The sequence below is a fragment of the Pseudophryne corroboree genome, chromosome 9 (assembly GCF_028390025.1).
Source record: "Pseudophryne corroboree isolate aPseCor3 chromosome 9, aPseCor3.hap2, whole genome shotgun sequence".
Classification (NCBI taxonomy): Eukaryota; Metazoa; Chordata; class Amphibia; order Anura; family Myobatrachidae; genus Pseudophryne; species Pseudophryne corroboree.
Window position 1 is genome coordinate 306,119,909 of NC_086452.1, and position 25,448 is coordinate 306,145,356.

At 46.3% G+C, this 25,448-nt stretch overlaps 1 protein-coding gene across 3 annotated transcripts in view; it reads right to left on the reverse strand.

The window, feature by feature from the left end:
• The window catches only part of LOC134958066 (activating transcription factor 7-interacting protein 1-like), a 190,745-nt gene extending 170,166 nt beyond the window's left edge, over positions 1-20,579 (reverse strand). Inside the window, exon 1 of one of the 3 annotated variants that reach the window (XM_063940419.1) lies at positions 20,338-20,579. The gene's annotated coding sequence lies outside the window, so the exon portion shown is untranslated. Of the gene's footprint in view, positions 1-18,833; positions 19,136-20,337 lie in introns of those variants that run through there. The other 2 variants (XM_063940420.1, XM_063940416.1) reach the window with 2 other exon arrangements.
• Between the last annotated feature and the right edge of the window lie 4,869 nt (positions 20,580-25,448).

The window sequence follows — 25,448 nt, forward strand, 5'->3', positions numbered from 1 at the left end:
ATAATGGACACTACTGTGTAGTGTAATGTGAATTGGTACTATTCTGTGGCCACGCCCTTCCCATTGAAGCCATGCCCGTATATTGTTGTTGCAAGCTTTCGGCACGCACTGACCCTATCTTAAACATGGGGGGCACCCAAAGGAAACTTTCGCCCTGAGCTCCACAAGGTCTAGAACCGGCCTGTAACCAATTTAGGGTTTTTTAAATATTGTTTCTCTTCAAATGTAACATGCCACCACATGTTGGCTAGGCCCCCAATTCAGTACAAGGGATGGGGGCACCAACACATATCATTGCTCTGGGCACCATGGCGCCTAGCTACTGGTCAGAGTGCTTATGCTGATCCCTGTCCTCCGCCGAAAGCACATACAATAAGCACAAGTATCCGAATTTGACCATAGAGCGCCTCCATATAGCCCCGAAGCCTCCCAGTAGCTCCAGGACCCTCAGAAGCCCTCTCCCTAGTTGGAAGATGGAGGGGAGACCACCGGGAGCCACGAAAACCACCAGAGACAGATGAGTATAATTTATTTTTTGTTAATTTATATTTGTACGCACCACAGGGTTTTCTTTGCTGAAAACACCGCAACCACTTTTTATTTATTGGATACTGTGGGTATCTGGATTGCACATATCCACGTTAATCCAAAATTGGGTGCGAGGTAAGCAAGGATTTTTCCACACTAAGCCTTACTCCCAATTGAATCTGCCCCTATATGTCACATTTTAATACCATTGATCCGGTGTTGGAGTTGATTGGGGGAGTTTACAGTGTTTATTTTGGCTTAGACAGTAATAGTCAACCGGGACAGCGGCCTACTACTCAGTTGGCTTGGAGACATTGGGTCATATTGCCACATACTACTTATACATTATGCGTCTAGTTAACACACACGGCGCAGCTGTCCCTGTTCTACGCCCCTATTCTACTACTTCTCCTGTCCTATGCCAAGTGGTGGTGGGAGAGAGGGGGGGGGGGGGAGGGGGGGGGGAGGTGGGAGGTGGGGGGAGGGGGGGGGGGGGGTGGGGGGGGGGGGGGGGGGGGGGGGGGGGTGGGAAGAGAGTGACTAGTGTGAGGAGTGTCATGTACCTAGTGATGTAGTGTCTGGAGGAGTGGATGTGCAGTGATATAGGGTGGGGATGTAGTCTGGGAGCTAACGTAGTGATATAGGGGGTAATTCAGAGTTGATCATAGATGTGCTAAAGGAACACTCTTTGAGACTCTGTGTTCAGTATCATACCCAGGAAGTAGAGCCTTTGAGTCGGTTCCAGGTGAGATTTTGGTAAGTTCAGAATCCAAACGTGATCCAGGAGTAGTTTGGTCGAGAGGCCAATGCTGTCCAACAACCGCTCCCTGGATGGTGCCTTTATCAGAAGATCATCCAGGTACAGAATTTTGTTCACTCCCTGTTTGCGGAGTAGAAACATCATCTCTGCCATCACCTTGGTGAATACTCTCGGTGCCGTGGAGAGACCAAATGGCAGGGCCTGGAAATGGTAGTGGCAGTCCTGCAGTGCAAATCGTAGATAAGCCTGATGAGGCGGCCAGATCGGAATTAGAAGGTACATATCCTTGATATCCAGAGACACTAGGAATTCCCCCTCCTCCAAACCGGAGATCACCGCTCTCAGAGACTCCATTTTGAATATGAACACTCGTTAAGTACGGGTTTAATGGACTTGAGGTTAAAAAACGATCTTACCGAACCATCCGGTTTCGGTACTACAAACAAGTTGGAATAATATCCCTTGTTTTGCAGATGAGGTGGTACTGGATCAATGACCTAAGTCTGTACCAGTTTTTGAATGGCATCCTGTAAGGTTATACTTGCTTCCTGTGAAACTGGTAAGCCTGATTTGAAGAATCTGTGAGATGGGAGCTCCTGAAACTCCAGTCTGTAGCCCTGGGAAATAAGATGTATGACCCAGGGATCCTGGCATGATGATGTCCAGATGTGACTGAAAAATTTTAGTCAGGCTCCCACCTGCCAGTCCTCCAGACATTGCGGGCCACGGTCATGCTGAAGGCTTTGATGAAGCAGAGCTTGAGCACTGCCCCTGTGAGCCAGCAGTTGCTGGTTTTCATGGTTTACCTCTAGCACCTCTGGTGGCTGTAGAAGAATCTCTGGTTTTGCCCTTAAACTTGGCAGTCCGAAAGGACTGTAGATTAGGTCCTGAGTAGGCCTTCCTGGCTGGGGGAGCTGCAGAAGGAAGATACGTGGACTTACCTGCAGTAGCTTTGGAGATCCATTTGTCTAGTTCATCTCCAAGTAAGGCCTCTCCTGTGAAGGGTAGGCTTTCCACACCTTTCCTGGAGTCCGTGTCAGCAGTCCACTGGCATAGCCATAAGCCTCTGCATGCTGACACTGCCATAACAGTGGTGCGTGCATTAAGCAATCCTATTTCTTTTAAGGCTTCCACCATTAAATTTGCAGAGTCCTGTATATGTTGCAGGAGTAAAATAATCTCCCCCTGAGGCAAGGTACCTAACCCCTCGATTAGGTTACCCGACCATTTGGCGATGGCCTTAGTAATCCACCCACATGCTATAGTGGGTCTCTGGGCCACCCCAGCAGCTGTATACAAAGATTTGAGTGTATTCTCAATTCTACGATCAGCCGTGTCTTTTAGGGAGGCTGCACCCGGGACAGGCAATACAATTTTCTGTGACAGCCTAGATACTGATGCATCCACTATCTGTATTTTCCCATTTTTTCCTATGCTCAGGAGGAAAGGGAAAAGATGTTATCAACCATTTAGGGATTTGAAATTTCCTATTAGGATTAACCCACGGTTCTTCAAACAGGGTATTTAGTTCCTTTGACACAGTGGAAAAATATAGTTTGTACATCAATAGTAGCGCTCCCCAAGACCGATGTTAACACTTAACACCATGAACACCACAAGAAAAACAATTTTTGATTCACCAAAAAAGAAGATATGATATCCTCTATTTGTCTTCACACCAACCGATGGATGTAGATCGTGATTAAACACACTGTATGATGAACCTAAAAGACACGTGTTTCCTATTCCTTTTTATAGGAATTAGGATACACTTCAAAAAATGGCAATCATAGTGTAGTAGTCCTTGAAGGTGGGCACATTTGTTTGCTTATAAATTTGCACTTACAAAGACACCTTAAGAAATCAGCATATCAGAGTCTCCATAGAGTGTAAACACCTTCATGGACGCTTTTCTTAAAGAAGACGGTCAGCACCAAGGATTGTAAGGAAAGATCTGTAAAACGTGTCCCCTATTCCTCTTAGCATAGGAATTAGTGGGAGGCACTTGGAGAGAAACCAATCATAGTGTAGCAGTACTTAAAACGAACACATTTATTTTAAACAGATTTGCACTTACAACAATATAAACGAAAATTGGCATAAAACAATCTCCAAGGGGCACATCACCATCACTGGGATCTTTTTCTCAGGGGAAATGGAATATCACCAGATGTTTCGGATGAATATGATGAATGAGTTCCGGATGCTCACAATCAACACCAAAAAACCCTTCCAGCAATCGGATGCGTCCCCGGAATTTTTATTGCAGTTGGTCAAGGTCTACAGGGGCAGTGGTCACTGGCAGCTCCTCTTGCAGCTCCATGTATTGTCACACTGCTAGAAAGTGGCTGAGGATTTCTTTTTTTATAATAAAATAAGATTCCTCAGTCTCCTTTGTTACCTTATCAGGGATATATAGAATTTCTCTGATAGCTTCTATAAGAGCCTCTATTCCCTGTGACAGAGTAGTCTCCCCCACCTCTGAGTCCACCTTCCCCTCCTCCATGTCTGACCCCTCATCATCAGAGTCAGACTGCAGGATATGGGCCAAAGGATGTTTTTGCGGACAAATGGTAGGGGATTGAGACGCTGGTTTGGGTACTGAGTCTCTGTTCATAAACTCAGTCGTCGATTTTCTTAAGTATTGCGTCTCTTGCTCACTGCGGGACAATCAGTAGAAATGTTGGAAATCATTCCCCTAATGGAATCCAGCCAAGCTGGCTATGCCCCGCTAGCCTCCAAAGGTACACTGCACTGAGTACACTGTAGTGAACCCCCTGGAGAGTAGGAACACTGTGCCCTACATGAAACGCACTCTTTGTCTGACATACTGTGACCGTGACAGCACACACACACACAGGAAAAGGTTAAATGCACAATTAACCCACAATGAGCCCTTTAAGAGAGACACAGAGATGGCCTGGAGCCAGCACACAGCGCCCTTACTGCTAATGCCAAGCTTAGCCGGGTCGCAGACTAAGTACACAGATTGGGGACTTACTACACTAGTAAGCGCTCCCCCCCCCCCCCCCTGCTATGACCCCTGGTACCGCTGAGGTAAACTGGAGTCTCTCCAGAAGAGCTGCGCGTCCCTGTCAGTCAGCATTTGTGTCCAATGCTGAGAGAAAATGGCGCTGGTGAGCTGCTGGATCCGCTCATAGTGAAGCCCCGCCCCTTCAATGGCGCCCAGTTTTCCCGCTTTTTTATACTGGCTGAGGTAATTTTCGTGCTTAAAATGGAGTCAGTCACCTTTTAAGTCTGTATTGTCAGTCTGGGTACTGTGTACACCCGTAGTGTACTTAGACTCAGTTCGCTCCTTCAGAAGCGGTGCATCCGCACTGTGTACGGAGTCTGGAGACCCAACCGCCCCCGTAGAAGCCATGCATCTCCGTACCCTCATGCAGCCATAATGGGCGGCGACCCGCTAACCGGGACGCCTGCTTAGTACTCACCACTCTTCTATCTTCTGGCTCTGTTAGGGGTGGCGGCGTGCTGCGAGAATGTATGTTTGCCGTGGTGGGGCGTGCAAATAGTTCCCTCAGGAGCTAGTGTCTTGTCAGCGGGAAACGGGACCATTAACCCTTCAAGAGGTTGGGCCGTTCCCCCCCTAAGTCCCACGAAGCAGACAGGCTGGTGCCATCCAGTCCTGCCTTAAAATAACAAACAGATAAAATAAATGCAGAAAACTCCTCAGCAGCTTCCAGCGACGTGACCGTCTCCTCCGGGCACATTTTCTAAACTGAGTCTGGTAGGAGGGGCATACAGGGAGGAGCCAGCGCATACTATCATATATTTGTATAGTGCCCAAGGCTCCTAGTGGACCAGTCTATACCCCATGGTATTAAATGGATTCCCAGTATCCTCTAGGACGTAAGAGAAAAGGAGATTTATGGTAGACTAATCTTTTTCTGTGAGGTACACTGGATTCCACAGGGAATAACATCGGGTGTGTAGAGTTGGATCTTGATCCAAGGCACCAACAGGCTAAAGCTTTCACTGTTCCCAGGATGCATTGCACCGCCTCCTCTATAGCCCCGCCTCCAGGCATTGGAGCTCAGTTTTGTTAACCAGTCAAATGCAGTAGCAGGTAAGAGAGATGGTAGATGTTAGTCACATAGGACCACATTCTAATGACAGGTGAAGGGACTAGCAGCTAATGCCATACAAACCCAAAGAAGCTAAGTGCATCAGGGTGGGCACCCTGTGGAATCCAGTGTACCTCGCAGAAAGGGATTTAACAATGGTAAGTCTACCATAAATCTCCTATTCTGCAGCGGGGTACACTGGTATTCCACAGGGAATACCATCGGGGATGTCCTAAAGCAGTTCTTCATTGGAGGGGACGCACTGTAGCGGACACAAGAACCCGGCATCCAAAGGAAGCATCCTGGGAGGCGGAAGTATCAAAGGCATAGAACCTGATCAACGTGTTCACAGAGGACCACGTAGCCGCCTTGCACAATTGTTCAGTGGACGCGCCACGGCGGGCCGCCCAAGAAGGTCCAACCGACCGAGTAGAGTGGGCCTTAATAGCAGCAGGAGCTGGGAGCCCAGCCTGCGCATGATCTTGTGCAATCACCATTCTAATCCATCTGGCCAAGGTTTGCTTATTCGCAGGCCAGCCATGTTTGTGAAAACCAAACAGTACAAAAAGGGAATCTGACCTCCTGATAGAGGCAGTCCTTTCCACATAAACACAGAGAGCCCGTACCACATCCAAAGATCTTTCTTTGGAGGACAGACCAGAAGAGATGAAGGCCGGAACCACAATCTCCTGGTCAAGGTGAAAAGATTATACCACCTTAGGCAAATAACCAGGGCAAGTTCAAGAAAGGGTGGACGACAGGACAAAGCACCTAAATCATCCGACACCCTCCTAGCAGAGGCAATAGCCAACAGAAATACGACCTCAAACGTAAGGCATTTAAGGTCCACAGACTCAAGAGATTCAAATGGAGACTCTTGCAGGGCATTTAAGATGACAGACAAATCCCATAGAACAACAGGAGGGACATAGGGAGGCTGAATCCGTAGAACACCCTGAGCGAAAGTGTGAACGTCAGGAAGATGCAATTTTTCTCTGAAACCACACCAACAAGGCAGATATATGAACCTTGAGGGAGGCCAGATGAAGGCCCAAGTCTAGGCCTTGTTGAAGAAAAGCCAAAAGTATATGTATCATAACTCTTAGCAGCACACCATGTGAAGTAAGAATTCCAGACTCTGTAATAAATCCGAGCCAAAGCTGGTTTACGGGCTTTCAATATAGTTTGAATGACCGCCTCAGAGAATCCTTTTGCTCTCAGGAGTGATGCTTCAAGAGCCACGCCGTCAAAGCCAGTCTGGCCAGGTCCAGGTAGGTAGGAGGTAGAAGAGGACGCTCTATCAAGGGACCCTGCAGGTCTGAGAACCAATGCCGTCTGGGCTATGCTGGACTTGCTTGTACTTCCGTATTACCCTGGGCAGAAGGGACACTGGAGGGAACATGTATGGCAGACGAAAGTTCCATGGAATTGCCAGTGCGTCCACGAACGCTGCTTAAGGATCCCTTGTCCTTGCTCCGAAGACCGGAACCTTCCGATTGTGTCGAGACGCCATCAGGTCTACATCTGGCAGGCCCCACTTGTCCACCAGGAGTTGAAAGACTTCGGGATGAAGACTCCACTCTCCGGCGTGCACGTCCTGACGACTGAGAAGGTCTGCTTCCCAGTTGAGGACTCCCGGAATGAACACTGCCGATATGGCTGGCAGATGGCGTTCTGCCCATTGGAGGATTTTTGACACTTCCATCATTGCCATGCCGCTTCGAGGGCCGCCTTGATGATTTATGTACGCCACCATGGTGGCGTTATCTGACTGTAATTGGACCGACATCTCCAGTTGACTGAGGAGGACATCTTAGGAGTTCGCTAGAATCAGCAAGTCATCCAGATACAGCAGGATCCTGATTCTCTGACGACGGAGGAAAGCAGTCATCATGGCCATGACCTTGGTGAAGATCCGAGGTGCCGTGGCCAGTCCAAACGGCAGAGCCCGGAACTGAAAATGAAGGATGCCAATAGCAAACCGCAGATATTGCTAATGCGAAACGGCAATAGGTATGTGCAGGTAAGCATCATGTATGTCCAAGGATACCATATAGTCATCGGGTTCCATGGCCAGTACAATAGAGCGCAGAGTTTCCATACGAAATTTGGACACTCTCACAAACCTGTTCAATGATTTGAGGTTGAGGATAGGCCGGAAAGACCCATTCAGTTTCAGAACTAGAAACAGGGTCGAATAGTATCCCCTGCCTCTCTGGGACAGAGGTACAGGCACTACCACTCCTGTTTCCAGGAGGGATTATATAACCAGGTGTAGTGCTTGCGCTTTCAACAGATCCGAGGGGATAACCGTTGAACAGAACTGGCGAGGGGGACGTTTCCTGAAAGAGATTGCGTATCCGTGAGAGACAACTTCCTGCACACAGGCATCTGAGGTGGTCTTTAACCAGGCCTGGGCATACTGCAGAGTCGGCCTCCCACCCTGGGGTCCCCCAGGGGGAGGCCCGCCCCATCATGAAGCAGGCTCACAGGCTGCCCAGGATTGTTTAGATTTGGGCTTAGTGGTTTTGGAAGTACGAGCCTGTCTCAGGTACGCCTGACCTTTTGCTTTACTTGGAGATTGAAAGGAACAAAAAGTGGTACTCTTAGCCTTTGGAGCAGAAGGATTAGTACTCGAGAGAAACACAGTCTTGGCCATTGCCGAATCAGTCAGAATCTTATTCAGATCTTCCCCAAACAGGATGTCTCCCTTGAAAGGGAGTACCTCCAAGGTATTTTTCTACTCAATTGCCTGAACCCATGCTTCAATTCATTTTTTTTTTAAATAAAGTCTTTTTATTTCGAAGGAGAGTAGTTTGCATACAGACATTGCATAACAGGAACACATTAAACACGTAATGACATGTCCTCATCGGGGAACAGCATTCACTTTCGACTTATTTTCAAACTATGTCATTTGCTCATAGGCGCATAGGAATGTACAGTTATATATACCATTATTTTGCATTATCCGTACACTCTAGTATTCATGAAATCACATTATACTTTGTTTTGTTTTTTTCCCCCCCCTCAAATATAACTCTTACGGACAATCCGTCCGAGTAAAACCCTTTAAAAGAGAAGAAAACAATCAGAAACCAAACACAGAGAACCCCAGAAATAAAAAAAATTAAAAAAACAAACAAAGAGACAAAAAACATTATGGGGAAGAGGACGCATTGGGGGATACTAGCACTCTAAATCCTACCCTGTCCAGATGGGCACAGAGCCACTCTCTCATTCACAACCCATTGGGTGAGAGGGAAGCCTATGGCCCTAGAAGATCATAACTTGGCAAATCCAGGACCTGTTAGTAACCCTATCACCATTAAGTTGTAGGGTCTGGGACGGAGTATATGGATTCCAGCCATGGAGACCAAATTCTTTCAAATTTAGCGGAGGCATTGTGTTTCATATAAATGTATCGTTCCTTAAAAACAGTGTCGTTTATTAGTGCCTTAAGAGCGGGGAGTGTAGGGCCCTTAGGGGCCATCCATAGCCTCGCAATGCTCACCTTCGCCATTGCACATATGTTGCGAGCATATAGGCCCTCTGGACCAGACACAAAGTCAGAGCTACCCATTCCCAGGATGCAAAATTGCGGAGTAAGCATGGCCTCGTCCACCCCTGTGTTCCCCAGAATCGATCCGACCCCCGCCCAGAAAGCCCGCAGCACCGGACAATCCCAAATGAGGTGCCAAAAAGTACCTGCAGTCATCCCACACTTAGGGCAGTCACCCACACGACCCGTCCCGAATTTGGCCAGTCTGGCCGGGGTCATATATATTCTATGCAAAAGGAAGTATTTTATCTGTTGATACCTGATGGATTTGGTAACCGTGCACGGAGTTTCCAAAGCAAGGGCCCAGTTCTCTTCATCTATGGGGCCCAGATCCTGCTCCCATTTGACACGGAGACGTGTCAAAGGATCTATATGGAGTTTGGCGAGTAGATAACCATAAGCATTGTAAATCATCTTAACTCGACCCAGCATACTTACAAAGGTCTTAATGGGAAATGGTATAATTTTAGGGGGGGAATTGGCGAATTGGGACTGCAAGGCATGTCTGAGCTGGAGGTATCTAAAAAAATAGGAGTTAGGCAAATTAAACTCATCTTTTAGTTGTTGGAAGGATTTGAGCGTATTATCCGTATAAAGGTGATTTATGGAAATCACTGATTTAGGGGCCCAAACTTCCCTCCCCTCGAGCGCATACAGTTCAGGGAGCCATTTAGAATACCAGAGGGGGGTGTCCGGGTCCAATCCATCAAATTTCAAAAGAATTTTTAGTGCCTGCCACACCTTCATGGCTTGGTATATAAGAGGAGGGAGGAACCGGGCCAAGCTCCCACTCAGCAACACCTGCAGGGGGGATAAGTCGGGGAAGTAGCGTTGGACAAATACCCAGTGTAGAGAAGTGACGCCAGTATCCTGTACCCATGCACTAATATGAGACAGCTGAGCGGCATAGTAGTACATCTGAAAGTTTGGCAAGGCCAGACCTCCGTCGCTGCGCAGCCTGGTGAGAGTGTTCAGTTGTATTCTAGGACGTTTGCTATCCCATATTAAAGAAGACAGGACACTATTCAATTTTCTAAAGAAGGATGGATGAATATATACAGGGGATTGCAGAACCACATATAGAATCTTAGGTAGTATTATCATTTTTACGAGGCTGACCCTGCCAGATACAGTCAATGGAAGCTTACACCAAGTCTTGGATTTACGAGTAATTTGTTGCATGATCGGATCAAGGTTCAAAGGTGTAAAGTCAGAGGGGTCATTGGTTACCTGAATCCCAAGATATTTAAATTTCGCCGTCCAACATAGCGGTAGGGAGATTTTAGGAGCAGCAGGGGGGGGCCAATCACAGGCATAATAGAGGACTTAGACCAGTTAATATGAAGGCCTGAATATACACCGAACTCCTCAATCAATTGCAACACTGTAGGCATAGACCTGGTGTAATCCTGCAGAAACAACAGCATGTCGTCAGGGTAAAGGGCAATCCTATCCTCACGAGGGCCGGTATGAATGCCCACCACGCCTGGGTGGGACCTTATTAGACAGGCCAAGGGTTCGATGGCCAGGGCAAACAAGGTTGGGGACAGAGGACATCCCTGCCTGGTCCCGCGAAACAGGCGGAACGAGGGAGCGATATAGCCATTCACTGAGATCCTGGCAGTCGGATGCTGATAAAGCAATTTAATCCATTTTATAAAATTAGGCCCGAAACCCATAGCTGTCATGACCTCCCATAGATAGGACCACTCGATACTGTCAAATGCCTTGGCGGCATCCAGTGAGACCACTACCGAGTCAGAGGGGAAGTCATATGGGATTTGTAAGATGGTATATAATCTACGTAGGTTAATAGAAGTGGACATCCCTGGCATAAAGCCGGTCTGGTCGGAGTGGATAATGGAAGTAATTACGGTGTTGAGTCGAACTGCTACAATCTTTGCCAGGATCTTAGCGTCAGTGGGAATCAATGATATCGGTCTATAGGATTCTGGGGATCTAGGGTCTTTTCCGGGATTCGGGATCACTATAATAATCGCCTCCGCCATAGAGGGGGGAAGTTGATCATTAACAAAAATATCAGAATTCAGGGCGTGAAGCCTAGGACCGAAGAAATCAATGTGGGTCTTGTATACCTCTGAGGGGATGCCGTCATAGCCCGGTGCCTTGCCGCTGGGAGACAAGCCAATAGCCGCCGTTACCTCTTCCAGAGTTAAGGGTGCCTCCAGCATCTCAGAGGCCTCCGGGGGGAGTGTGGGTAGGGGAATATTACTTAAATAAGCGGAGAGGTCTGATGTCGAGTCTACCAGTTGTGAACTGTAGACCTCAGCATAGTAGGAGCGGAATAGCTGCGCAATTTCCGGCGTGGTGTTCACAAGGGCGCCATCGCTACCGGTCATCTGAGCAATTGTAGAACCTGGGCGGTCACTGTGCACCAATCGAGCCAACAGGCCACCTGGCCTATCGCCCTGCATGTAAATATTAGTAGCCTGAAATAGAAGCGAGCGCGAGTTTTTATCAGACAGATGAGCCACCCATGCCGACTGGGCCGCCAGCCAGTGTACCTTCAGCGCAGGGGTGCCATCCACCAAGTATCTAGATTCCAAATCCCTGGCGTCACTCTCAAGGGCTCGCTCTCTCTCCCTGCAGGACATTTTGAGGGCAGAAATACGTCTAATATACGTTCCCCTTAGGAATGCCTTAAATGAATCCCAAACCACTGTTCCGGGGGCCGAGCCTACATTGTCAGTAAAGTATCCCTCCCACTGAGTCACCTGGTCAGAGCAGTCACCTATTTGCAGCAGCCAGGAAGGATGCAGTTTCCAATAAGATTGACCCCTCTGGCTCACCATAGCAAGAGTCAACACCATAGGGGAGTGATCAGATATACCCCGGGCCTCGTATTGGACGTCAACCACCCTAGGGAGAAGAACGGGGGAGAGTAGGGTCAGATCGATCCTGGAGAACGAACCATGCGTGCCAGAGAAGCATGAAAACTGTCTAGTCGTAGGGTGCCGAGCTCTCCACACATCCACCCACTGCAAATTATTCAGAAAATCAGCAAATTTAGTAGGACTAGAGCAGACCCCAGCAGCCTGCGGAGAGCGCCATCTGTCTAAAGCTAAATTCATGACATTGTTAAAGTCACCCAAGCAGATTACCGGGGTGTCCGGAGAGGAGGCTATGAATGAAGCGGCTTGCTGTAGTACATCGTACGAGAATGGGGGGGGGGGGATATAAACCGCCAGTATGTAGTAGGGTTGGGAACTTAGTCTACATTCAAGGAACACAAATCGACCGTATTTGTCAGTCTTGACAGATACCAGCTCAAATTGGACCGATTTCTATTTCAGGATTGACACACCCCTGGAGGAAGAGGAGTGAGAAGCGTGATAGAAGACCCTGGGTGGGCTGGGCCTAAGTGACAGTAACCTATTCCCCTCCAAGTGAGTCTCGCAGAGACATGCAACATCCGGGCCATATTTCCGAAGTGTAGTTAATACTAAGGAACGCTTTATCTTATTATTTAAACCTCGAACATTCCATGTCAGAAATTTCAAATTAGCCATAGATCTGGTAATATTCTATGTAGTAACCTAAAGATACAGTCCAGCGAATATTCCTGGAAATTGTTAGTGAGGGTAATAACAGTGCTATACTACTCAATCCCTGATTCTTAATCGACAGTATCCAATGCATCAGACATACTTCCCACATCAAAATGAATGTACTCCAAAACAAATTTAAGCATGAGAAAAATAACAAACTATAGAAAGAAAAAAACTTGTGTAAGGCACAGCAACAAGCTGTTCGCTGAACTCTCCCCCCCCCCCGTATACCACCCCTAACTTCGGCATACTTAAATCCCAAACTATCGTTTCTATCTCTCAAGGGCTAAATACTAAACAAAACCCTTAACCAAAGTCAAGCGATCAAGAGAAAGAAAAGAAAAGTCCTGAGCCACCAACGCCAAGGGGGGGCTCCCTGGACAATGGGTAGATGCCTCTGGTGGTCCCAACCGATCATTAGACAGTGCAGGGCCTCAATCCGGGGCCATCTGGCGCGCTCCCGGAGCATATCTGTCCAGCCATTGGGCCGCCTCTCTAGGGGAATTGAAGAATTTGGTTTCCCCGTCCGCTACCACCCGGAGTCGGGAGGGGAATAGCATAGAGTAGGAGACGTTCAGGTCTCTGAGGCGCCTCTTGATAGGCATAAACTGGGCTCGATCCTTCTGGACTTCCGCGGCAAAATCAGGAAAAGCAGACACGGTAACCCCGTTTCTGGTAAGGGGGCCTTTTGTGCGTCCCAACCGGAGGACCGAGTCACGGTCCTTATAATGCAGAAATTTGGCGATGAAGGTGCGCGGAGGGGCGCCAGGAGGTAGAGGACGAGATGGTATCCGGTGTGCACGCTCCACCGTAAACTGTGCCGTGAAGGATTCAGCGCCGTACAGTTCCTTAAGCCATGACTCCAGGAAGACCTCAGGCTGGGAGCCCTCCTCCTTCTCCGGCAGGCCCACAAATCGCACATTATTTCTACGCAGCCGACCCTCCATGTCTAGTCATTTGGATTGAAGGGATGTTACTTGCTGGGTTACCGTGGAAATAGATTGTTTCATAGGACCGCACATATCCTCCAGATTCGAGACACGGGTTTCTGCCTCTCCCACTCTCTCTCGTATGCGCTGGACGTCCTGCCGAAGCAGTGAGAGATCACACTGCACTTTCTCCATCTTATCTGAAAGACGCTGTTCCGATCCAGCTATTGCCTCCAGCACTTGTTGAAGAGATGGAGCTGCGGGTGTGTTAGGGGATTCAGCAGCTGTTGCAGATGGGGAGTAGGAGTGGGACGGAGAGGCCCCCTGCGAAGCGGCCTGCGAGGCCCGTTGGTTTAGTGGGTTAGGTTGTCTGGCAAATTTCTCCAGCTTCGCCGCAGCCGTGCGCTGGCCGTCCCGAACCATGACGGACAATAGGTAGTAACAGACACTCCGGTATAATCTCAGGTCAAAAGCGTAGAAGGAGACTTCAGCAATGAGTGAATTTTAGGGTTGTAATAAGCAGAAACACATCCGCAGCTGGTCTCCAAAGTAGTAGGCAAATGTAAAAGAAAGTACTGGCAGCGTCCCAGAATATAGGTGAGAGCAGGAGCGATGCAGTTATTTAGTATGTAAAATAAGACAGCAACTGAAGTCAAAGTGTAATTTGATCCCAGGAGGTAGAAGTCACTCACCAGTTACATATCAGTCAGCCTTTAAGTGAGAGTGTTCCCTCTATGACTGGAAGCAGCAGTCCAGAGCAGTAGGGCCGGGAATCTCCAAAATTTTGGCCGTGGTCCTGGAGGAGGTATAGGCCGCAAATCCGGAAGTATGTCTCCTCGGCCGTACAGACCCCGGGGAGAGCGGGGAAATCGCCTGCCGGTGCCTTGCAGCGTAGGGAAGAAAAGCAGGGTATTCAGGCACACCAAAGGGGCCAGGATATTTCAGGAGGATGTTTAATCCAGGGAGCTCCCGGGATCTGCTTCCTACTCCTGTGCTGCTGTGGCCACGCCAGCGCTTCAATTCATTTTGCTGCCCAATAGGCAGCCATAGTGGGTCTATGTACAGCACCGGTAAGAGTGTAAATAGACTTCTGGCATCCCTCCACACGCTTATCTGTCGGTTCCTTCAGTGAGGTGACAGTGGTGACAGGCAGAGTAGAGGGCACCACAAAACAGGCGACATTAGAGTCCACTGGCGGTGGAGTTTCCCACTTGTTGCTCAACTCCGCAGGGATAGGATAACGAGCTGATCTTTTTAGACAGGGAAAACGTATTTCCCGGAGATGACCAGGATTCCTGACGTAAATCAATTAAGAGGTCAGAATGTGGTAAAACAACTAGCAACTTTCTGATGTTTAAACTTATCAGGTTTCTTAGAAGTAACAGGAGGCTCAATGTCATCATCAATTTGGAGAATCAGCCTGATAGCCTCCACAAGGTCAGGAACATCAACCTCGGTTGCAGATTGCTCATCAGAAGCAATTGTATCAGTGTCTGATGGATCAGTATATTCCCCATCTTCATCTGAAGAATTATCCGAAATATTAGTGGATTGTGAGGAAGAAATGGCCCGCTTAGAGGACCCCTTGGCCCCAGAGGGACGTGGGGTGGACTTTTGTCTAACCAAAGTCTGATTTAATTGCTGTAATTGGGTAGACAAAGTATCCGCCCATGGCGGATTAACTACAGGGACAATATGTGGCTGTAATGGCACAGGAGGCCCCATAGGAGGAGTGAGATGCGTTACAAGCGTAGTCAGCATATTTGAAAAAGCTGTTAGCTGCTGATTGACCACAGGTGCCAAAGATGGACTGGGAGATGTATGACCCCCAGTGCCTGAACCAGCAGCTAACACTTCCCCCACTGGTGAATCCGTGACGACCGCACTGCATGAGGCAGGAGCATTGGCGGATGTCCCACCCTGTGTAGCAGACATCATGTGGGATGTAGCCTTAGGATGTAATACTACAATATAGCAAGACAAACACAAAAAAACTGCAAAAAATCCCCTGTGTTTTGTGACAGTAAATACAGAGCACAAACAGAGGATTTAAGTGGTGTGGGGTGACTGAAAAACACAGTGAGAAATACAAACAGTATATCCTGTGTAGTACTATATATTATGAGACCATGATGCACCGAGTTCCCCAGGGTACAGAATATAGTGATCGCAAACGTGTGATACACAAGAGTGGAATCCACACAGCAGCTATAGGCACACTCAGTCACAGGTACAATGCAGGAATTATCATATATGACAATAAAACTGCACTGGACTAGTAATTACATATAGGTATGTATGTATATACTGTATATAGATATAACAATACACAGTAAACACTGGATGTATATCACAGAATACTTGTACTAAATATTCAGATAGCAGTACACGTGTTCTTAACGAACACTGTCTAAAATGACATGTAGAATACTTAAGTGTCTGTAAATGCACAGCGCTGATGATACAGGCGGATTTACAGAGGAGACAGTGCCCAGCAGTCCCGGAGATAAGCCCAGCTATGTAATGGCGCCAAAATCTCTTCAGGGAGTGAGGGAGGGAGAGAGAGGGAGAGAGAGAGAGAGAGAGAGAGAGAGAGAGAGAGAGAGAGAGAGAGAGATGCAGCTCCAGGGCGGGAACACCACCTGTAGATGGTGTCCGGAGCTGGGGGAGGGGCTACAAGTCAGCGCCTTATCCCCTCTGCTGGACTTCACCACCGGTTACTGTGGAGCCTTTTGCAAATGGATTTTAATAAATCCGACCTGTGCTCCTTGCCTTGGTGGATATAGTGGGGTCCCTGTGCGAAACAGTGTCCACGCCAGCGGCGCGGTCCATCTCCTGGGACCGCAACCAGATCGCAGTTTACCTTATCTCCCCCCTTCAAGTGCAGCCACGCGATCCTGGTGAATAACAGTGGTAGTGTGCCTGAAGAAAACCGGTGTGTCTCCGCTGCAAGTACCCGGGAACCAGGCAGCGAGAGTATGCAGCGCCGCTGAGGGAGGTGATGGAGCCGCAACACAGCATGTCATAAAGACATAGAAAGTACTGTGGCCCTTGAAGTCTTCTAAAAAACCTCTTTTCAGGGTAGCCTAGCTCAGCCCCAGGCACCAACTTACAAATTGAGCTCCAGTGCCTGGAGGCAGGGCTATAGAGGAGGCAGTGCAATGCATCCTGGGAACAGTCAAAGCTTTAGCCTGTTGGTGCCTCGGATCAAGATCCAACTCTACACCCCCGATGTTATTCCCTGTGGAATACCAGTGAACCCAGCTGCAGAAACATACACTAACTCAGAGGCCCCAAACTCTGCCATTATAGTCCAGGGTTTAAGCAATCTTGAGTCCAGGTGGTTAAATCAAATTGACTGACGTACTAATTAAGTCACTTGTGCTCAAACAAATTTTTCTTTCTTTACATAACCTTTAACTCCCACCCATAATCCACTTACCTGGATTCCAGAGCTAATGGATTCAGCTATGCGCACAAAGAGGTGTGGAGAAGGCTGAAGTAAACAGGATGGGCACCAGGAGGAGAGGAGTGGGATAGAGAAGGGAGGAGGATGGGAGATGGGAAAGGAGGGTTCAGTCTGTAAAGGAGCTTAGCTCATTGGTGGCTCGTCTCAGGGGAGGGGTCAGCCACTTTAAAGAACAGTACTAGCTAAAAGGGGATGACCCAGGAAACCTGTACTGCCGCTTTGTACACTACAGATCTACTGTGACCCAGACAAATTGGGCACCAAAACTCCCATCTAGGGCCATACACACGACTGTGGGTCTCAAAGACACATAACAAAAAATATAAAGCACCATGAGGGTGGCCAGGAGCATACTCTGCATGTCTACATGCTGCAATCTCTGCCCAAGCACAGTGTACCTGTGACCCCGAACTGCAACATTGTACCGGACTAGGGTGCAAATGCCATCCTGCCCCCCTGCCCAGCACACTCCTGGGGATAAGTTATCTTTAATAAATTACTTTAACTGCAGAAGTATATTATTAGAGAATATTACCCTTGTAAATTTGATGACAGAAATTGGAAGATTAGAAAAATGTATTTCTGCTTTTTATAATACATATATATCAATGCACAATCTAAAAAGTAGAGTGTGCTGTAACCGCTGACAAAGTAATGAAACAACAAAATGTACAGTGGTGTAAATATGCTGCATGTATTTCTAGCACAGTAAATAGAACTAAAATAGTAGTTTGAAACAATTCAGTACCAAACAGAAACATCCTTATAAAAAACTAGACCATAAAAGCCTCAAAAAAAGCCTTAATAGTACTTGAAAAAAACCACCTGTAGTTTACAAATCAATGGAGCGGAAAATAATAAACTATGAGTGCATACTTGCCTACTCTCCCGAAATGGCAGCTCCTGAAAATCAGGTGGCACCCTGGCCTCCCGGGAAAGTGGACAAGTCTCCCAAGGCCAGCATCCACTTGTCCCGCCCGCAGCCACACACACCCTGCTGCAGCTGTCTGCTTACCCATTCAGTAAGCAGGGCAATGACGCGATTTGTGCTTTACTGCGTCATCATAGCCATGCCCCTCCACTCTACAAAGCCTGTAATCTGTAGATTATATAATGGTGGGTGGGGTTGCGATGACGCAATCATGCATCCATAGACCCACCCTTCATACATATGCAGAAGCAACCCCCCTGTTGTGCTCTTCCAATGGGGGTAGCCACAAACTTGGCAAGTATGTATGAATGGTGCATCCAAATTTGTTTTATTTTAAATTGAACACCCCCCCCCCCCCCCCCCCCAAAAAAAAAACACGATACAGGCTGTGTTTGAAAAATGACAGGATATGATTGGTAATTTATCGCTCTCAACTTTATCACTCTCCAAGGCTTGCAAGGCTTACACCTCGCCCCAAGATTCAAGCTGACACAAAAGCGCATCGAAAGCATGCACCCAATATTTTTCCATTATGTATGAATCTTAATTGCACTATGCATGGATGAAAAAAGATTTGCGCCACTGCCAGTGGGCATCTCAATCGCACTAGCAGCATACAGGTGGGTCCACCTCACCTCTGAATCACCACCACAATGTGCACCCCATATGCAGCAGTATAATTTGGAGATTATAGTCCTGTGTAGGTCTTAAAAGCATTTAGATACTACAGAGATGAATACTAGCTGCCACATGTATAGTTTACCACCAATGACAAAAATCCAGTTGTGAAAAGTCCCCTGTGGGTGGAGTCTCTGGCAGACTCACTGCTCAGTAAAACTGTTTGCCACTCCCCTAGCTATATTAATTATCCTCACAACCTCAGTGTTTGAACAACAACCAAACAGCTTGAGAAACGGTGTCATAGGTTTCAGCAGCAGCAGCTCAAAATACATACTGATAGATGAATGCATAATAAAAGGGCAAAATAATGGTGTCTTACCTCACAGAACTGTACCCGCGTGGCAATCTCCCCCTTTTGGACTCACCGTCGGCGCCAAAAACAAAATGTATTAAATACGAATTACTGTATGCCAAACTGCTTAAAAAGAAAAAGCCAAAATGTGATATTAGTGAATACTAGTAAAAAGAGAATTCAAAACACATTAGCACACATTTTTTGCTAAAGTGCCATAGCAAATAGCAGAAAGAAAAGAAAAAGTAAAAGCTGTACTGTTCGACTGATCGTGTAGTTACTATGATCTGAACTCGTACTGCTTTCTGTGCTTGCCAACTAAGAGCACTGCAGCAAATGTGTGCAGTAAGGCACCTCCCCCATCACACAGCAGCACCAACAGACAAAACTAATCCTTCACAGATAAAAAAAAAACAGGACATGGTAATAACAGTAGGCAGCAATGCTCCTTTGTGGGCCCCAATGCATACCAAAAAGAATGTGAAACACGACCTTTCAGCTAGTATGAATTAAAAGAGAACACTCAGTGTTCCAGGCAGAAGAAGAATCTAAGACCTGTGCTACATGCAAGCAAATTAAAGCTGCAGTAACAGAAATCCAGCATCAGTAAACGATACATGAAAGCAGGCAGGACTTCTTGAGGTATTGCTGGCTAAAAATGCTATTATTTTGCTTCCTATAACAAGTATTAAATATTAGCTCTACCCTAGAATAAAAGCACTAACTTTAATCAAATAATACTGCAGTGAGTGACAAGTCTGGATACAACAAAAAAAAGTAATAAGGAAAATGCGCGTTTTATGATTACCAACAAAATGGCGGTGGATCATGATAACAGGAATCACTTATTAAAAAAAGCTATTCTTTTCATGATGAAGCATAATGGCACAGAAAAATAAGTGTGGATGCTTGGACAAATACTGCTTCTGATTGGTAACTGTTTATAGGGGGCGTGGTATGACTCGCCGGCGCTTGGGATCTGCCGGAATGCCAGCAGTGGGGCGGGCGCAAAAGAGACTTGTGGTCGGGACTCCAGCGTCGGTATGCTGAGTGTCGGAATCCCGACAGCCGGTATATTAAGTGCCACCCGTTTATTGGAGTGCATTCTCTGCTTGCAGAAAACATTATTATATTCATAATGACATGTCTACTGTAGTAAAAGGAGGTATAGATAATGGTTAAGATGCTGTTATTTAGGCAACTTGTCTTATTCTAAACAAAGCCATTGCAGATGATCATGGACCAGGGCCACCAAATCAGAGACAGTCCATATTCCCTGTGCCTTTGTAAACAAATCAAACAACAAACTACGTAGATTTTTTTTTTATATATTGTAAACTTGCGAGCAGGGCCTTCCTACCTCTATGTCTGTCTGTTTTTACCCAGTTTTGTTCTATTACTGTTGTTCTAATTGTAAAGCGCAACGGAATATGCTGCGCTATATAAGAAACTGTTAATAAATAAATAATACAAGCAACAATGCCACCTTCATACTGGGAGGCGCTATGTATAAAATGCAATGCATCAGTACCTAGCTGTATTGTAATGTAAGTAGTAGACAGATGGTCGCTGCCCTGCATGACCTCACACAGATAATAGAGGACATGTGGTCTCAAAGTAAAAATCCAGAAGTCAGCCATGATAAAATTCTTGGGTCATACATTCTGTGATACATTTTCCACGTCTATTGAGATTGCTAAACGGTAGTCATCTGTATGTTGTTATTGCTCCTTCATGATTTATTGATTGACTGCAAGTATGTTCTTGTTACAGCACACACTTTAATTAACTACAAGAAAATTCTGTATAATCAAGATAATGTTAATTAATGCATGCAGTGTGAATGGAAAAGAAACACACAAAAAAATCCTGTCACAAGCGAATCCTGGCACAAAATTAGTAACCTGTATACACTTATAAAAACCTTGGCAATTTGCACCACAGAGGAAAGGGAGAATATTATAAGCCAATCTATTGCAGCAGAGCTCTACTCGTTATGACTGAAGATCTGGTGCTTGCTAACAGCAGCTCTTTTGTGTGTGAGGTGACTCAACGGAAAAATACAGCTCCACCCTCCTGCATTCCATCCACCCTTCCCCCAGTGTTTATCATTAGAACAAGCTTTTTTTGTGCGTGCAGAGAACAGGATGTAAAAACACCCTTGCAGTGCTGTTCCTGCATCAGCTCTAACTGCATGCACAAAGATGCATATCTGCAGCGTCAAACTAGCCAGGTTTATTTCAAGGTCACAGCAAAGACAGGAACTAAGTGATAGCCAATTTCTGTTTGAAGGACATCTCCAGACCTTCGCCTTTAAGTATATAATACAGCGTAGTTTGACAACACATAGTACTGATTATCTGCAAACTATGTAAACAAGGTATTAAATATAGGGGGGAAGGGGGACAAAAAAAAACCCCACCAAATCGGTGCAGAATACGGTATAGCCCATATCCATACAGGAAATATATTGCTTAGGTGGACTTTAGTCTGAACATGTACAAAACACCTATTTATACTGTATATGTAAGTGAGAGGTTGATTCAGCATTAACAATTATTTTATTATGTTAAATTCTATAGCACATACAAAATGCACAGCCAGAAAGACAATATTAGGAAAAAAAGTATATACATATTAAAAATTTAAAATTAAGATTATTTTTGCACATTTTGCCTAATGATTTCCACGCTTAAAAATAAAGCTGAACACATGAAGGCTGGAAGCCAGAAGGCAAGATCAGTTGCCAATTTGGCCAATTAGAATACCGTAGATCAGGCATTCCCAACCACGGTCCTCAAGGCACACTAACAGTGCAGGTTTTAGTGATATCCAGGCTTCAGCACAGGTGACTTTATTAGTAGCTCAGTTATTTTGATTTAACCATCTGTGCTGCAGCCTGCACTAAAACCTGCACTGTTGGTGTGCCTAGAGGACCGTGGTTGGGAATGCCTGCTGTAGATCATAGACAGAGCCAAGCCTAGGTACTGTAGGGGCGTGGTCTATCATGGAGGTGTGTCCATGCTTTCTACAAAATAATATGAAAAAAACAGTGTGTGTATAATTGGCACACAGGGAGGCACCATGCAGCCCTCAGCCAGGAGCAGATTTAGGAGGAGGAGCTCAGAGGCGATCAGTGCGATCGCTCCCCCCCTGCACATCTTACAATAATGTTCAAGTTAATATCTGGCACAACAGTCGTATTTATGCCATACACACCATGACATTGGGTCATGCAGCGTCAGAGCACACATTTGGTTCACAGGTAGCTTATGACAGTCACTCTATGCAATATAGCGACACCTATGTTCTTTATTGATGAGTTGACCATGCATGACAGTGCCACTTTTTAATAAATTCACAGGGCTAAATAAGTTTAAATATTGCATACCTCCCAACTTTGCTCTGAACAATGGAGGGACATCACCGCGCAGGGGGCACGGCCTCGCGGCAAGTGCCGCCATCACAAGCCATGCCCCATTTTCATCATTATTGGGGCATGAACAGCGCTCAGAGAGCTGCTGGCCATACCCCCTGTCCCTCTCTGCCGGGAATAGACATTGCGCGCATGCGCACAGCATCTATTCACCGCTGCTCTGCTCAGAGCAGCGAGTGGCAGGGGGGATCTCCCAACTGCCCCCTCCCACCCGCGGGACACTGCGACCCGCGGGTGGGACAGCGGGACAGACCATGAAAAACGGCACTGTCCCACCAAAATCGGACAGTTGGGAGGTATGATATTGCTCAGAAACATTTAAAAAATGTGAGGTGATTATCAGAATATACACAAGCATTGTTTTATTAACTGACATTTCAAACTTTGCTATAATTTGAGCGTTGCACACCTTTTATCGCTGTAGAGCTACAAGGAAGTGCTCAGTCATTATATCCATAGTCAATCCGTCCGTTTTGTGGTTTGTATTCAATGCTTTTATTGTTGGTTCGACTTATCTCCCAGAGTAACTTCAACTCAAAATCTGGGAACTCTGCCAAACCAACAGATTTGTACACGTCCAATTGAATAAACTGTAAAAGCTTGTACATACAATATGCAGCTAGAGCAGAGCTGTGTGCACAGCAACTCTCACACTGCTTATTTTTTTATGACTCGCGGTATGTTACACTTAGGTGCTTTGGTCACATTGTGCACGCAACTCAGATAATTGGAAATGTTTCCCACGCACACACCCAAAATATGTATATTCTCAGTGAACACAGGCTGGATGATTGACACAACAAGGACATGCTGCATTCATGGGTTACCCAGCATACCAAGAATGCTTGAATGTAATGTGTGCGCATAGGGAAGACTAGTCACTGTTAAAAGTGCAGTGAACAAAGCTCAAAAAGTAATATACAGATGTGTCCTCATGCACTGTCGCGCCAAACAGCCCTAATTGGCACACCGGGTCACATTGCGTTGAGCATCTTTTTTTGCTTAAATATGCATCTTTGTTGCACAAATTGAACAATCAGATTGTCAAAACCACTTAATGAGACTACGTTGATTCATTTTTTATGCGGTACTTGTACATCTGTGTTTGAATGAATCTGAATCTGTATACAAAGTGCTATGATGCAACGCCTAAGTTCCATTGTGCTTCATCTGTGACTTTGTACATATTTAAAACAAATTCCTTTGTGGGTACAGTTGCAGGCTGGAGTTTCTGGTACAGATTGAGTGGTGTTTTGCTGCGTCTGCAGTGCAAATAATATGCAAATGTAAAAAAAAAAAATGGTTGCTAAGCTACACCATCAGGTGTCTCATGCTTTGTAGAGTAATCAAACTAGGGGGTATATTTACTAAAATGTGGGTTTATAGAAGTGGAGATGTTGCCTGTAACAACCAATCAGATTCTACTGATCATTTTTTAGCACCTTCTAGCAGGGCCATCTTAACAGCAGTGTAGGCCCCTGGGCAAAGCAATGCACTGGGGCCCCTTTCCATCCTCCAGCAGTAGGGGTGGGTGGTGCTATCAGTGGCAGCGTTGATGTCCCATGGGCGGTAGGTAGTGTTCTGTCTTCCGCTCAGCATGTAGGACCTTAAGCAGTAATTTCTGTTAATTACTCCTTTACTGCACAGATGATGAGGTCGGAGGGAGAACACAAAACTGTAGGTGGTATTGGGCTGAATAAGGGGCCCTGGTACATGACTTCCAGGGTGGGAGAGGGTGTTTAATATGCAGGGTCAGGGCCATCTTAACAGCAGTGTAGCCCCTGAGCAAGAAATACACTGGGCCCCCACATCCTCCAGCGGTAGGGGTGGGGGGTACTATCAGCAGCAGCTTTAATGTCCCATGAGCGGTAGGGGGTGTTCTTTTTTCTGAATGTATGACCTGGAGTATTAATTTCTGCTAATGACTCCTTTACTACACAGATGGTGGGAGATAGCCGGGAGGGAGAACATTAAACTGTAGAAGGGGGCATTGGGCTGAATGAAGGGGCCCTGGTACATGACTACCAGGATGGTAGGGGGTGTTTAATATGCAGGGGAGGGGTGGATAGTGGAGTGGGATTAATATTCATAATTTTCCGGTGGGAGGGCAGCTTGCTTGACTGCAGATATCTCCATAGATTTCTTAGCTTTCAATGGAATCAAAATCTAGAGAGTCCCACCTTTCAGGAGGTACTGGGGACTTGGGGATCAGAGTTCAGGAGCTAGAGCAATCCACCAACACATTTATCCCAGCTTTTGGAGGATACACTCAGAAAAACTTTAAGTAAGACAGAACCTGAGATATCTGGCTGGGATAATCAGTTAACAGGCTCGGTTGGGGACCACTGCTTTGAAGCCGAATACCTCTAGTTCCCCTCTTTCCAGGGACTCAATACAAAACTTGGGGGTCCTACTTTACTTTTTCTGGGTCAATCATAATTTTCCAAAGAACGGTTGATTGAGTCTGCACAGGATCACTTAATGAATCCAAATAATAGCCAAGAAAATATATTCTTAAAGCCGTAGCTCTAAGAAAAAAACAACATATGGCCATATATTTCCAAAATAATTAGAGTTTGGCACTAGGTTGGCGGTGCTCCCAGAAAATAGTTCAGTAAACTATTTGTGAAAGTGAGAAGGATGGTTCCCGTATAGTACCGGAACCAAGAGAAAAAAGAAAGACTATATGTCTCTTCTGGGGCACACTTGTATTACAATACAAGTGTGCCCCAGAAGAGACATATAGTCTTTCTTTTTTCTCTTGGTTCCGGTACTATACGGGAACCATCCTTCTCACTTTCAATCATAATTTTAACATGTGCCTCTTTATGTTATTCATACCCCGCCATGTACCCCATTTATGCCTTGTGGATGGGGGAATGTGAAATGAGAGAGAAACAATTCACTATATACAAATAACACAAGTTAATGACAACCCAACAGGGGTACCTCTAGTTCCCCAGAGGTACCCCTGGAAAAAGGGGACCCTCCACTATCAGTGTAGGGCCCTTAGACTTGTGGGGCCCTTGGGCAACTGCTTATTGAGCCTATATAAAAAGGCGGCCCTGCCTTCTAGAAGAAAATAGCTAGAATCTGATGTTATGGGTAACATAACCCGCACTTCAGTAAATATACACCTAGGTGTATGATTACACATCTGTACATGGTCATAAAGATACACTGGGGCCAATACTAAGTTGAACACA